Raw genomic sequence first — 14,618 nt, forward strand, 5'->3', positions numbered from 1 at the left:
CACTGTAATCCCAGCACTCCAGAGGCTGAGGATCACTGTGAGTTGAGACCAGCCTGGACTACATAGTAAGTTCCAGGTCAGTCTCAACTACATAATGAGACTGTCTCAAAAAACAAACAAACAAAAAAAAAAAAAAAAAAAAAAAGGAGGACTTTTGCAGATGTACATAGGGTATGTTACTCAGCTTTCTGTAACTACCACAAAAATACCTGAGAAAATCAACTTAAAAGTGGAGAGGTTGGCTTATGGTTACAGAGGTTTCAGTCCATAGTCACCCAGCTCCATTGCTTTGAGCAACGGTAAAACAGAAACATCATGGTGGCAGGGCACAATGGAAGCTGCTCAACCCATGACAGCCAAGGAGCAGAGAGAATAAGAAGAGAGCCAGAGAGCCTGTGCTAGTTGGTACAGGCGTCTTTTGCTTTTATTCCATCCCAGCCCCCACCCTACCAGATGGTGCCAACCACATTCAGGGCAGGTCTCCGCCATGAACTTTTAGACAGCAAGACTAAAACTTCCACTCCTGTCCATAGTGGAGCAATAGAGAACAGTTACCTTCTTAAATAAGAACAAGAAAAAGGAAATGAAACAATAATTGCCAAAGCACTGGACATCAGACAGGGAAGGACAGAAAACCCTGAGAGCTAAGAAACATTTCGATGAAATGAGCCCCACGGTTGGCCATCTTCCTGCCTTGGGAAAGTGCCCAGGCGCCAGTCAGGGAGGGTGACCCAGGTGGAGTCTGGTGAGCTTCCTGACCTGATGAGATGGTGTTGATGGTCCAAAGAGACCAAGGCAGCTAGATTGTACAGGAGGAATGTGGATCGTGTGTCTGTTAATCATATGTCAACTAGCAGATTAGTAAAACACGGTTCTGGGTGTGTCTGAGGATGAATGGCACTTAGGCCAGCAAACTGAGGGAGAAGGACACACCCTGGTTATTGGTGGCACCAACCAATAGGCTTATAGCCTCATAAAAAGGGAAGGGAGGAAGCGTGCTCATTCTGAAGAGCTCCAGCCTTCCTGAGTGGGTGCCCTTTTGCAGTGGTTGCCTTTGCACATCAGTCTCCAGATTATTCAGGCTTCCAACATATACTTGCACCAGTGACTCCCATTGAGACTGCAGGTCTTAGGCCTTGGACTGATGCTAAATCCTTGATCCCTGTGCTCTGTGGTAACATCTTCTTGAGCTGAACATGTGGGATCCTCTAGCTGTCCAGTGCAGAGGCAGCTACAGTAGACTCTCCCATCTCTGGTTCTGTAAACCTACCAAATAAGTCCCCATGCATAATTATACATGTATTTTCTATTGATTCTGTTCCTCCAAAGCTTTTTTTTTTTTTGAGAGAGAGAGAGAGAGAGAGAGAGAGAGAGAGAGAGGGGGAGAGGGAAGAGAGAGAGAGAGAGAGAGAGAGAGAGAGGGGGTTTCACTATGTAGTTGAGACTGACCTGGAACTCACTATGTAGCCCAGGCTGGTCTCGAACTTGCAGTGATCCTCCTACCTCAGCCTCTCAAATGCTGGTATTATAGGCATGCACCACCACATCCGGCTCCTCCAAAGAATTCTTAAAACACATGGAAATTTAATTTTTATGTGTAGACATCTTAAAGTTCCACCTTGTGTCTTAAAAAAGTTAAGTGTTTCTCCTCTAAATCACCTTTGCATTTTGTTGGTGATAATGTCCATATATGTGTGTGTGTGTGTGTATCTATCATACTTCTCGACTTTCTATTCTACTCTTTTGATACATCTATCTGTACACTAAGTTATCACTATAATTGTGATTTTATAATTCTTGAATCAGATAGTGGTCTGGTTTGATTACAGTCTGTGCCCCAAATAATGCCCAAAGCTGTATGTTAATGGTATTAAAAGAGTAGACATTCCATCCAACTATAATGTTCTGAGTTGAGGCCCTTGGAGCATGGTTAAGTTTGGAAAAGGTAGTTAGGATGGAGCCCTCCCCAATGATTGAATCCTGATGGCTGTATCTGAACAGAAACAGAGACCAGACAGACACATGCACACACTCTGTCTCTCACCACTTGATGCACTTTGTCACCTTGGGACTCTGCCAGGAAGAAGACCATCTCCAGAGGCCAAACCAACAGGGCCTACCCAACCTGAGACAGTGAAATTCCAAAGCTGCTATTTCATTATAGTAATGAGAAGCCATCTAATAGCATTATCTCTCTGTTTTTGGTTGTTGTTTTGTTTTTGTTTTTTCTTTTCCGCCTGGAATGGGGAAATTAAACTCAGGACTGTGTGCTTGCTGGGCAGGTGTGGTGCTTTTGTACTCTGAAAAGACACTTTGTCTATCTGAGGTCCCTTGTACTTCCATAAGGATCACAGAGACTGCTTGTACATCTCTACAAAAATTAGTGCTGTGATTTGTTTGGGATTGTGTTGAATCTCTAGATCAATGTGGGGAAAATCAACACCTTAACAACACTGAGTCTTCTCCAGGTCTTCTTCAGTTTCTCTCAGGAATATGTTACGGCTTTGAGTGCACAAGTGTATCTTTTGTCAGATTTGTCCCCAAGTATTTAACACTTTGATGTTAATTTGTTTTGTGTTTCACCTGGATTGTTCACTGTTAGATTATGGAAATCAATTAATTTTCAAGTACTGGTCTTTACCATGCAATAATCCCAAAGTTACTTCTGGATTCTCATACCTGTTATGTAGATTACACCAGATTTTCTACAGAAGTGGTTATATAATTGACAAATAAAGACAATATTACTTCTTCCTTTACAATCCAGCTGGCTTTCTTTTCCTTGCCTTATTGCTCTATCTAGACCTTCCATATAATGTTGAACAGAAGCATCAAAAGTAGGCATTTGCCATTTCTTACATTGTGGAGAAACATGTATATCATTATCAAGAATGTTAACTATAGATTTTTGACAAATGCCCTTTATCGCACCTAAAAAATTTCTTTTTATTCCTAGTTTGCTGGGAGTGCATACCAGGAATGGATCTGGGATTTTGTTAATGTTTTTTTCCTGCATATACTGATGATCAAATGGTTGTCTTTGCTGGAAAATGCATTTTCCTGATATGAAGTCTTTCTTCCATTCTCAGCAGTATAAGATTGGGTCTTGGGCCTAGAACACATTCTTACCCAAATACAAAAGAGTCCTTATTGTCTGTGCACATTTGTTCATGTGCAGCCAAGCCCGTACTCTATCTGTCCTCTCTAAAGAGTGGATGGATGGGGTCTTTCTGCTCAGCACTGGAAGGATTGGTACTGGCCAACGACCCTGTACCCACTGCCAGGAGAAACTCACTGGCCATGGGATGGATGCCACTACTGACACTGATCTTGCTTTTCTCTTCTCTCTCTGTGAGGAAAGCACTGTTCCATCCAATCCTTGGCTATGCTGTGTTTTCCTTGGTGACTCCAATATTAAACCACAGTGGGCAGAAATGCTCAGACTACTTATGATAATAGGCAACAGAAGCCATCTGCTTAATGGTCTTGTTATTTTGTTAATAGGACAAATTACATTGGTAGATTTATAAATATTAAACCAACCTGACATTTCTGGGACAATTCTCACTCGGATGAACACTTTTGTGTGTATCAGTGAATTCTCGTTGCACACTTTATCAGAATTTTTTTCCATCTATATTCATGAAGAATATTGATCAACTGTTTTCTTACATTGTTTTCACTGGGGTTGTAATACAAAGGTAATGCTGGCTCAAAGAATCAGTTATGAAACATTATATCCTCTTAAATTTTCTGGAAAAATATTTGGAGAATTATTGTTCCTTTCATAATTGCGAGAATACACCAGTGAATGCATCTCATATGAGAGGTTTTTTTTTTAATGTTTTTCACTACATTTATGTAATTTATGTAAGGTGTAGGATATTTCATCTTGAATGAGTTTATATAACTGTTTTCAAAGAAATTTGTCCATTTCATCTAAGTTGTCAAATCTATTGCCATAAAGTTGTTCACTGTTTCTGCAAAGTATTATCTGATGCTGTTCCTATACAGTATACATTTCACCTCAGATTCTAGACGTTTGATTTGTGCCTTATTACATATTATATGCTTTTATTTAATATGTTCAATCTTTCCGTTAGTTATTTGAACATTTGGGACACAATTACAACTACTTTATTTTCCTTATCTGCTAAATTTAATGTCAATACCAGTTCTGGATTGGTTTCAATTAATTTTTCTCTTATTATGGGTCATAGTTTTGAGCTTTTTTGCATTATAAATTTACAATTTAATAAAATTTTTATAAAAGGCTGTTTATCTCCACGTTATTTGTAATGGGAAAAATGGAAATGACGTATCAGTCAATTATGAACTAAACAAATTAGAATTATGAAACCCAAATATGATGAAATAGGCAGATGATAAAAAGAATGCATTTGCCTCATGTTTACAAATTTGGAGCTTTCTCCTAAATAAAGATTACAAAAAAGGAAAGTACAGGGCCAATGATTTAGCTCAGTGATGCTGCCGCCTGCCTCACAAGTGAAAAGGTAGAGTACATAACAGTAGGAAATAAAAATATAAAGGGTTTTAATGCATATGCACATACTATGCTGATGTGTGCAATTTTTTTGTTTGGGTACAAAAATAATTAAATTTATGGTCTTTGGAACTCAGAGAAGAGTCAGAAATTTTTACTCTCTATTTACACTGAGTACTTACATTTCTCACCATGTGAGAGTACTGTCTTAACTTTATTTTTCATTTGTTCTTTTTTGTTTTATCCATGATGTCATTCTGGAAAAAAGGAAAAATGGAGTTATATGTCTCCAGTAGTTTCCTAATTCTTTTATAAATTTAAACAAATAAAATAATTACTTAACAATAGGGACAGAGGGCAGGTTCTGTGGGAGCTGGTGTCAAACAAGCTGGAGGGCCCTCTGTAAGAGCACTGAAAACATCTGAACTCACAAATTTTCAAAAATATGACCATGTGGACTAGGGATTTAGCTCAGTGGTTCTGCTGCCTGCCTTGCAAGTGGAAGGTCCCAAGTTCAATCCCCGACACCAAAAAAAAAATAAATAAATAAATAAATAATAATAATAATAATAATAATAATAATAATATGTGTGTGTGTGTGCGTGTGTGTGTGTGTTTGTGTGTATGTGAAAGGCTCTTCTCTGGAAAGGGTTCTGAGACCTTTAGGGGCTCTGTCAGTTTCCTAAGGGATCTGCAAATATAAGTAGAACTCAAGCCTTTTAACAGAATAGGTGAGGGTGTAATTCAGCTTCTGTAAAAATAAAAAAGAAGGAAGAGGGGAACAGAAAATAAGAAAAAAGGAAAGAAGTATGTACTAAATGTTTCATCTCAGAAATAGTAATTACTTTATCTTTATATGTTCAATTCAGCTCTTTTTATATTTTACTTACAATATTATATCAAGTAGTAATTCAACATAGTTCATGGAAGTACTATGGTGGGTACTGCCACATATTATGTCATTAATTTGCCCAGCACTCTCTGAATAGAAATAATAACAAATACTTAATTGTGTGTGTTTCATGCTGAACACTGATCTAGACAACCCAGTCAGTCCTCCCACCCATGCTATGATAGGCAGTGTCTTTATCATCGGCAATGATGAACACCACTACTATACTGATTTTAATATGGGAAAACTGAACCACAAAAGATTTGCAACTTGCCCAAGTTGGTCAATGGTAAAACAGGAATCAAACTTGGTCTAGTTCCAGAGCCCAGGATCCTAACTCCACTGCTGTGCTGCCTCTTTGTGGCACTGTTCTGCTGTCTTAGAACCAATGTGTTCCTAATTACAAACCATCAGGTTTGATTCAATATAAGAAAAAAAGACTTCTAGGAAAGTACTAACCCAAAAATGAAAGAAGCTTCCCAATGAGAAAGTGAGTTCCCTGCCACAGGACATATTCCAAAACTACTGCATAACCCTGTGTCCAGGAAGGCCACCCTATTTAAGATAACCCAGGGGCCCTAGCTTCCTTCCCTATTTTCTTGAGTCCATGTTCATGCTATTCTTGACAATATCACACAATGTGGTTGTGCATGTGTTGTTATCTGCACACCTCTACTAATAAAAGCAAGTTCCAGAAAGCTCGGCTTTTGTCTGACTTGTTCAGTGTTGCCCTCCATGCCTAATACATGTCAGACAGTAAATATTAGTTGACTGAATCAACCAGTGCAATGGGAAACTAAACTCTGTGACCTCAAAGGTCCCAGCCATTTCTAGGATTGGTGAGCTTACACCGCAAACTTCCTTCTTCTCCCTTGTTATGACTGGTATCTAGATGTCCACCCAAAGCCTCATGAACTCATAGGTGGGGAATTTTGGAGGTGGTTGGATCTAGAGTGTGTTAATATGGTTTTAAAATGTGCAATAACTAAATCAGTCCACTGATTGGTTCAGTATAGTTCTAGATATGGATAATGGGAAGGCCCACCCTGAGGGTGAGTGGCACCAACCAATAGGTTTATAGCCTGGATAGGATAAAAGGAAAAAGGAGACTCAAAGCTACTGCTTCCTGTTTCTTGTCAGCCCTGCCATGGACTGTTTCTTCTCTGTGATGTCCCTCTGTCATGCTGTCCCACTTGAAGCCAGATGATTATGGACGGAAACTTCTATACACTGTGAGCTAAAATAAACCTTTCCTCTTTTTTTTTTTTCCTCATTGAGTGTATCGGTACATTTTAGGTATACAGTACAGTTACATTCATCATTGGGATCTTGTACCTTTACATGACAGGTCTTGGTTCTCATTTTTTCCCCATACCCCTGCCCTCCCTTCACCCTCTAACCTTTCCTCTTTTAAACTGTATTTTGTCCCAGCAATAAGATATCCCTCTCCTCCTACCCTTGACAAGAAAATCACTTGCCCATTTTCCATTTCCCATAATTCTTGGGGGAGTAAGCATCCCTGCATCCTTTATCACACATCTGAGAGATGGACAATCCTGGCTGAAAATGATCATCAAGCACTGCACATCCTACACTATCCTTGGCCTGCCCAGTTTCTGTTTGCAAAAGTTCTTTAGCCATGATTGGTTATTGAACCTTAATCATAGTATTCTCATCAAGAGCATCAAGAGCTTTGATTAACTCTATTCACAAGCCAATGAGGTCAGAAATGAGAAGACAAAGGAATACAGGAATCAGAGGGTAAAAACCATTGAGTGCTCCACAACCCAAGCAGAGCAACTATTGTATGTCTTGTTAGCCTCTAAGTGATCATTTGTTCTTCACTCTCCTGTCATGTGCCTTCCCTCTCAAGACAGTTTTCTGCACCAGAGCCACTCAAGTGTTCCTAAGAAACAACATGAGAGAGGATCCAAGACCCAAAAAAGTCAAGACAAGATGCACCTGTAATTCCAGCACTTTGGGAGGCTGAGGCATGAAAACTGCAAGTCTGAGCCCAGTATGGGCAACTTAGCAACTTAGTGGAACCCTGTCTAAATATTTTTTTTTTAATGTAAAGATCTGGGGATGTAGCTCAGTGCCAAGCCCCTGGGTTCAATCCCCAGTAGCACCAAAAAGTAAAATAAAATAAAGTGAAGTGAAAGTGTACCTGGTCAGACAAAGAGAATCCCTTGGAATATGCCAGGGCAGGTTGGAAGTTTCTATTTAATTTGGGGGGACTGTGGGTGACCATGGGTAACTGAAACCTCAGAAAGTGAAAACACAAATAAGGGAGGACAACTGCATATCCTTCAAAGAGTGGACACATAACCTGGTCATTGTAACAGAATGCAAAGCACTGACTTTAGCAAGGTGCCAGGAAGCGTCAAGAGGATCAGTTAGGAGAGGCCAAAACCCGATCTGGAGGGTCTCAGAGAAACTTTGGGGATAATCCCAAAAGAAGAAGAAATTTTTCAACAGGTGGAGACAGAGTGTGAATCTAAAATGTTCTTCTGGGTACTCTAGTTTCTCATCAGATCGTAGAAATCTTTTGCCTTTTACTAAAACGTTCTCTAGATTTCTCAAACATTCACACCTTTGAGTTTTCCGCCCAAATGTGTTGGACATAATTAATTCAGTTTCAGCCTCTCCTTGGCCTCTTTTTCTCGCCTGAAGTTACAGAGAGACGGGAACAACATACTCCTGCCTTTGCCGCTCCTTGGTCAAAGTGCGGGTAATAATGCTTTTGAACAGAAGGGTTGACACCAAGAGGCTTAGTCACAAACTCTTTTTTTTTTTAACAGCCTTACTGAAACATCACTGACAAATAAAAATAGTGTTTGTTTTTAGGGACGGATCTGATGTTCTGATACATATATACACTATGCAATGACTAATTGTGGCCAAAGGGACCAAGGTTTCAGTCACAGACTCCTCGCAGGACACATGGCCCTGAAGGGGGGCATTACTCTTCAGCCTCAGAAAATAGCCCTGGCCAGCTGATGATTTCATATCCATAATACGCTTAAACCAATAAATCTGGTGAGACCATTCAGATAAGACACCCTTATACTTAGATTAATTCAAAAGCCATCAATTATTAACTGCATGCAGCTTATTGTGCCCAAAGCATAGGTTGTTGCTCAGAGCATCTGGTTTTAGTGGAGTCTTACTCTGTGCTCAGTTTCCCAGCTGGGCTGAGTCATCACAAGGTCAAAGCCAGTGCCTACAACTGAGCTGTCTGGGAGACCCAGCCTGCTGGCCTCCCTCCGTCACTTTCTGCACCTCTCAGCTGAGTGACTCAAGACAGCAAATATATGTGTGTGTTCCCTGTGCATTTATTAATTAGCTCATCATCAAGACCTCATCATCGACGATGGAACAAATGTCAATGGCCCTCCTTGTTCCATGTGAGGTCAAGATAATATTTATTCAGACAACACACATCAGATCTACAACATACTCCCTGGGACCGAGTCTAAACACATACAATGTCCCCTCTAACTGCAGCCTGAGGATACCAAGGATTAGGGAACATATTCTCAAGGAGCTGCAAGTTCTCCAACATTTTAAATTGTGTTTTCATTTCGGTGCTTATTTTAATGTAAATATATCCTTTGGGTAATCACCTTATGACCAATTATCTCTCCCCATTTCATTACCGGTGTTTGCATTTACGTTTGTGGCTATGCTGCAGACAAGAAAAACTATTCAGCTAATAAGCAAAAAAGTGAGATTAATCCAGAAGTGCTGCCTCCACATGAAAACAAAATGATGCTAAAATGACTCATTGTTCAAATGAAAGTCTGTCATGGTTTACAAAGAATAAGATGTAGGAAACCTGATTAACAGCACAGCCATGGAGGGTATAGGCATACCAAGCTTCTTACAAACTTAGGGGGGTGAACAGGAGTTTAGTTTTTAGCAAAACAGCACTGCTAGCCCCAGATGTGGTGGTGCACGCCTGTAATCCCAGCACTCGTGAGGCTGAGGCAAGAGGATTGCTGTGAGTTCGAGACCAGCCTGGGCTACATAGTGAGTTTCAGGTCAGTCTCAACTACATAGTGAGACCCTGTCTCAAAAAACCAAAAATAAATAAATAAATAAATAAATAAACATCACTGCCCTCTACATATAATGTTGTCAATTCATCATTTTAAAATTTTGTATTTATATTAACTTTATGAATTTGACCTTCATAAATGATTTTATAAAAGCTATAAATGTAAGAATGCTATCCTTGGTTATATTTGTACATATTTAGGTAAAATAATAAGAGTTAAAAATTAAAACATCAAAATTGTTATTATCCTTTTGCTCAAATTTGAACAATAATGAACATAGTCTAATCCATTCCGTTTGTCTAAACTGCAATGGGCTATGTCAATAAGTCAAGAGCCCTGACTATTTTTCAGACCATGCTAATGAAAAGAGAAGAGATGGATATAATAAAAGCAAAAATGCTTATGGAGTTAGCAGTTCAAATCCCAGCTACACCACTTGCAGGCTGACAGAAGCTGGATAAGCCCCCTTTTACTTTCCTAGGCCTCAGTCTTATCTGTGAAGTAAGAAGGTCCTCGTGGTGGACTTTTTCAGGTTCTTTTCAACTCTGCAGTTTATTATTCTGTATTTCTCCTTTATTCTTAAATTAACTAATCAGCAGTCAGTCTCTGGCTCATGGAAGTCTGCCCCCAGCTGGCCATAGTCTATGACTGCAGTCCTGACATTTAAGGACTGTGAAGGTGAAGGTGATTCAAGGAGGCTGAAAAAAAAAAAAAAAAACAGGAAAGCTGAGTTTTCTTTTTTTCCATCCTCTTTTCTCATTTTCTCCATTCTCAGATTTTTCTGATGGATTCAGGTACATGCCAGATGTCCTTCACTGTCGGCCGCATCTCTATGCTGTTCCTAGGAAACTGCAGTCTGTATGCCATCACCCTTGATCCCACCTAAGCATTGCCACCACCAAGGGCAGCTAATCCGTACAGTCTCCAGCAGCCTACAGTGTGACCCGGAAAGAACAGAAGAGCTGTGTGGTGTAAAGTCTTCCATCTGCATTGGCCAAATCTTAAACTAGAACATGGGAGCCCACTCCCAAAATGTCCCCAGTGAGCTCCGTTTCCTGGAATTCACCCCTCGTGTCATCCCCACCCACAGTGAATGCGGCTGATATGTGTCACCGGTAGCACGTTACAGAAATGACAATATGTCACTCCCAAGGCTAGTTGTAAAAGGCCACTGTTTCTGCCTTGCTTGCTCTTTGTCACTTCCTCTGGAGGAAAGAAGCCAGCTGTTATGCCAGGATGATATTCTGCAGCCTGTGGAGACTCCATAGGTGGCGCATAAGGACCCTTGCCAGCAAGCAAACAACTGAGCCACCCTGGAATTAAGACAACTACAGCTCTGAGCTCTGACTTGATTTGAGCATCCTCAGGAGAGACCCTGAGCCAGAAACACCCAGCTAAGCCACTCTGAATTCATGACCACCAGCAACTCTGGGAGATAATGCATGTTTACTGCACGATGCCACTAAGTTATAGGGTAATTGGTTACACAGAAATATATGTCTAGGAGAGAGACAAAGTTTGGGCAATTTAGGGAAGATTTGGGTCCTGCAAGAACCTAAGATATTGCAGGTATAGTCTTAACCGAATACACAAAGAAAGAGGTCCAGAAATTTTCAAAGATAGTTACATAGAACTATGTGGAGGCAACTATGACTACAAAGTATAATTTGTTACTGCTCTGAGCAGTTGTACAGATGGACATAATATAGAATAGCACCATAATAAATTAGGCAAAGAAAACACATCTTAAATCAATTTGTGAAATATCTTGGTAGATAGATATGACAAGACACACTAAGATAAAAGTAACACAGCTGGAATGAATGTGCGTGTGATCGCAGATGTATTAGACAGTAGGGGATAAATGTGTATTTGGGGAAATAAGGGAAGGATAAATACAGAAACCAAGACTAGGAAAAGTGGGGCTAGGGACGTTGTCAGATTGCCTACACAGAGTCACCAAGATGTCCAGCAGATTGTGGCCAGAGATGCACAGTAAACCCCACCTGCTCAAGGCAGCCTCCACAACAGGGGAGGGTTCATCTACACAGCACAACCCCACAATAACAGACCATCCAATTAGCACTTGGAGCGAGAGGGAGCAAAACTCAGCCTGGGAAAATGTTAAACTCCTTCCTCCAATAGAAGTGGGTTTTGGATCAAAACCCTTGGCTCAAGAGAGAATTCAATGCAGTATAGGAACTGAATCATCTTAACAGGGCAAAAAGATACATAAACAGGTACATCCACATGGCTTAGTCTAATCCATTGCGACCAAAACTCATTTAATTCTTAATCCCTGGAAGTTCAAGACTAGTTTGCAAACTGGGTGAGGCTGGGAAGGCAAGGGATAACAATTTAGATGTTGCTGATGACTAAGTATTGAGCCAACAGAGTTGCTGTAAAATAAACCATTCTAGGGGCTGGTGTAGCTCAGTGGTGCTGCCACCTGCCTAGCAAGCAGAAGGTCCCAAATTCAATCCCCAGTACCAAATAAATAAATAAATAAATAAACCAATCTACCAAGCAAGCACTTACGGGCATATGCAGGTTATAAACAACAGCAAGGGGGCCACCAGAAGACCTCTGGGAGGCTATTCCTGCTGCAGCCACCCTGTAGGGACAGGATGACCCCACTCAGCATTGGGTTTGCAAGTCAAGACTGATGATGCCATACACATACCAAGAAGGTATGGAAGTTTTATTGTATTACTTGGCTCTGAACAGGTCAAATCTTAAACCAGAGCAGTGTCGTGGTCTATACTCATAATATTCCCAGGGATTCCCATTTAGAAGTTTTCTGAAGATACCAGGTAGCACCCAAGCAGGTCCAAGAATGGCTTGAGAAGGCAAGGAAAGGAGACTAGATTTTGACTGTGGTTGTGAGGTGGTACTGGGGTGAGGGTTAACTCACACTGAGCTGAGCCTCCTGCCAGTGCCAAAGGTGAGCAGACTGGACTTACCTATCTGTGTGCCAGATGTAGGGCTCAAGGGGGCAGGGAAAAGACTTAAAATGGAAACATTAGCATACAGAGTCAGCTGGACATCGTGGTGCACATCTAGGAGGCTGAGGCAAGAGGATCACAGGTTCAAGCCCAGCCTGAGCAACTTAATAACTTAGTAAGACCTGTCTTAAAAGAGAGATAGGGATATAGCTCAGTGTAAAGGCCCTGGGTTCAATCCCTAGTACCCACCCCTCCAAAAAATAGAGTCAGACTCATTATAATTCCTAACTAGCAGTAGTTTGCATGTATAGGGTACGTTTTCTATTTTTGGTAGTAGTTTTTGGTAGTAGATTTGATTTAAATTAATTCAATTTCAATGACTAATCTGGGATTCTCAATCAACTTTTCCTACAAAAAATGTATTTGACATTATCTTGCTATAGATTATTTTTCAGAAGCCCAGTTACATATCATAAACCCACAGAATTAAAGATACATGCCATATTAAGCATCTAATATCTTATAATCAATTTCTACTCCTATCAGAAAACCAAATGGTAATATTATTTCAATCAAAGCAGATGCTGGTTTAGTTACAGCATAGTGAAGCACTGTTAATTCAAGAGGTAAATCAGAAACATGGGGAGGATATGTTTTTATGCTCTACTAGGAAGACAGCAGCCACCATCAAGCCATATGACAAACATAAAAATTAACATTCTAATAGAGCTTTATAGTTAAAAACTAATTTATCCTCTGTTTATTGTCTGTCACTCTGCTATAGAATGTGAGCTAGATGAGAACAAAGATTTTCCTTCACTTTGCTCACTATCTTCAGGCCAACACAGTGCCTAGCATACAGCAGGAACAATGAATAAATGAATGTAACCTCTCCATGCATTTTTAAGACAGTAAAACCCAAGCCTAAGCCAGTGTTAGTGGTGTCTCTGAAATCCCAGCACTTGGGGGACTGAGGCAGGAAGGATCACTGCAAGATCAAAGCCAGTCTGAGCTACATAGTGAGACCCTGTCTCAAAAAAATAAATAAATAACCAAAGCTTTTAAGCATTAGACTCGTTAAAAACAAAAACAAAAGACCAAACCTGAATCCTTGGCCAGAAAAGGACTTATGGAAGACCATCCCGCAAGTTCTAGAGTATCAAGGGCAAGATCATTCACCCAGCATTCCTCACAGGCAGGAGAGAGGTGTAGAGAGCACAGGTCAATGTATGGGATGCAGAGAGCCTCCCAAATACAGTATAATGTCAGTGTGTTCCCAAGAGTGGAGAGTGAAACCCCCTAAGAGTGACTTAATGTGTGAAACCTGATATGTAATCCCCTAAGGGTGAAGTGTGATAGCTAATCAAACAGATCCTATGCCCTGTAACACCCTGTGACACCCTACAACGCCCTATGACGTGTGTAACACCAATATGCGCGAAGTGACAAGCCCGAACCAGTGCCACAGACCCCCAGGTAGAATGGTATAAAACAGGAAGCGCAGAAGACCAGCTCGCCCCACTCAGACACCCAAGACAGCCGGAAGAGGCATCGGCCGCCTGCCCGGAGTGGATCCCAGATCAACGCAAAGGCAACCGCCACAATCATCAGGAAAGGAGAAACAAAGTCGCACTCCTCGGACTTGTGCAGGTATAGGGAGTGGCAACTCGTGGGTATGAATTAGTATGTTTGATGTATGATATATATATATATATAAATCTAGTTGGCAACTACTACTGTCTCGACCTCCAGTTAGTGCACACTCCTGCTCACGACAGCAGGCTTGTACAGGTCGCGGCCACTGCGTAAGGTCAAGGGTGCATGTCTGCAAATAACCATTTCTAGCAGGGCATAACACAGATAAGCATTTCTTATGAAAAAATCATTTCCATTGGATAAAATAGTCACATTTTGAAATTCCTCATGAAAAATACATGGTAAAAAATCTAACTGAAAAAAAGAAAATATAAATAGAGATACGTGCATAGAAGATCGCTAAATGGATAGAGCAGTTTCTTCAATGGTTACTATCAGGGTAGAAATTTAAATGAATGCAAGAGGGGAGTAAGCACAAAGCACATTGAGACAGGTGCTTTTTTAGTTTTCAGGACTCTAGCTTGGTTTCATTTTTCACATGATAGCGAATATTTTTATAATTTTTAAATTTATGATTGTTTGCCATATATATCAAGAATACAATATAATTAGTTGATAAT

The sequence above is a fragment of the Fukomys damarensis genome, unplaced genomic scaffold (genome assembly GCF_012274545.1).
Source record: "Fukomys damarensis isolate Sample0158 unplaced genomic scaffold, DMR_v1.0_HiC HiC_scaffold_6, whole genome shotgun sequence".
In the NCBI taxonomy this organism is placed as follows: Eukaryota; Metazoa; Chordata; class Mammalia; order Rodentia; family Bathyergidae; genus Fukomys; species Fukomys damarensis.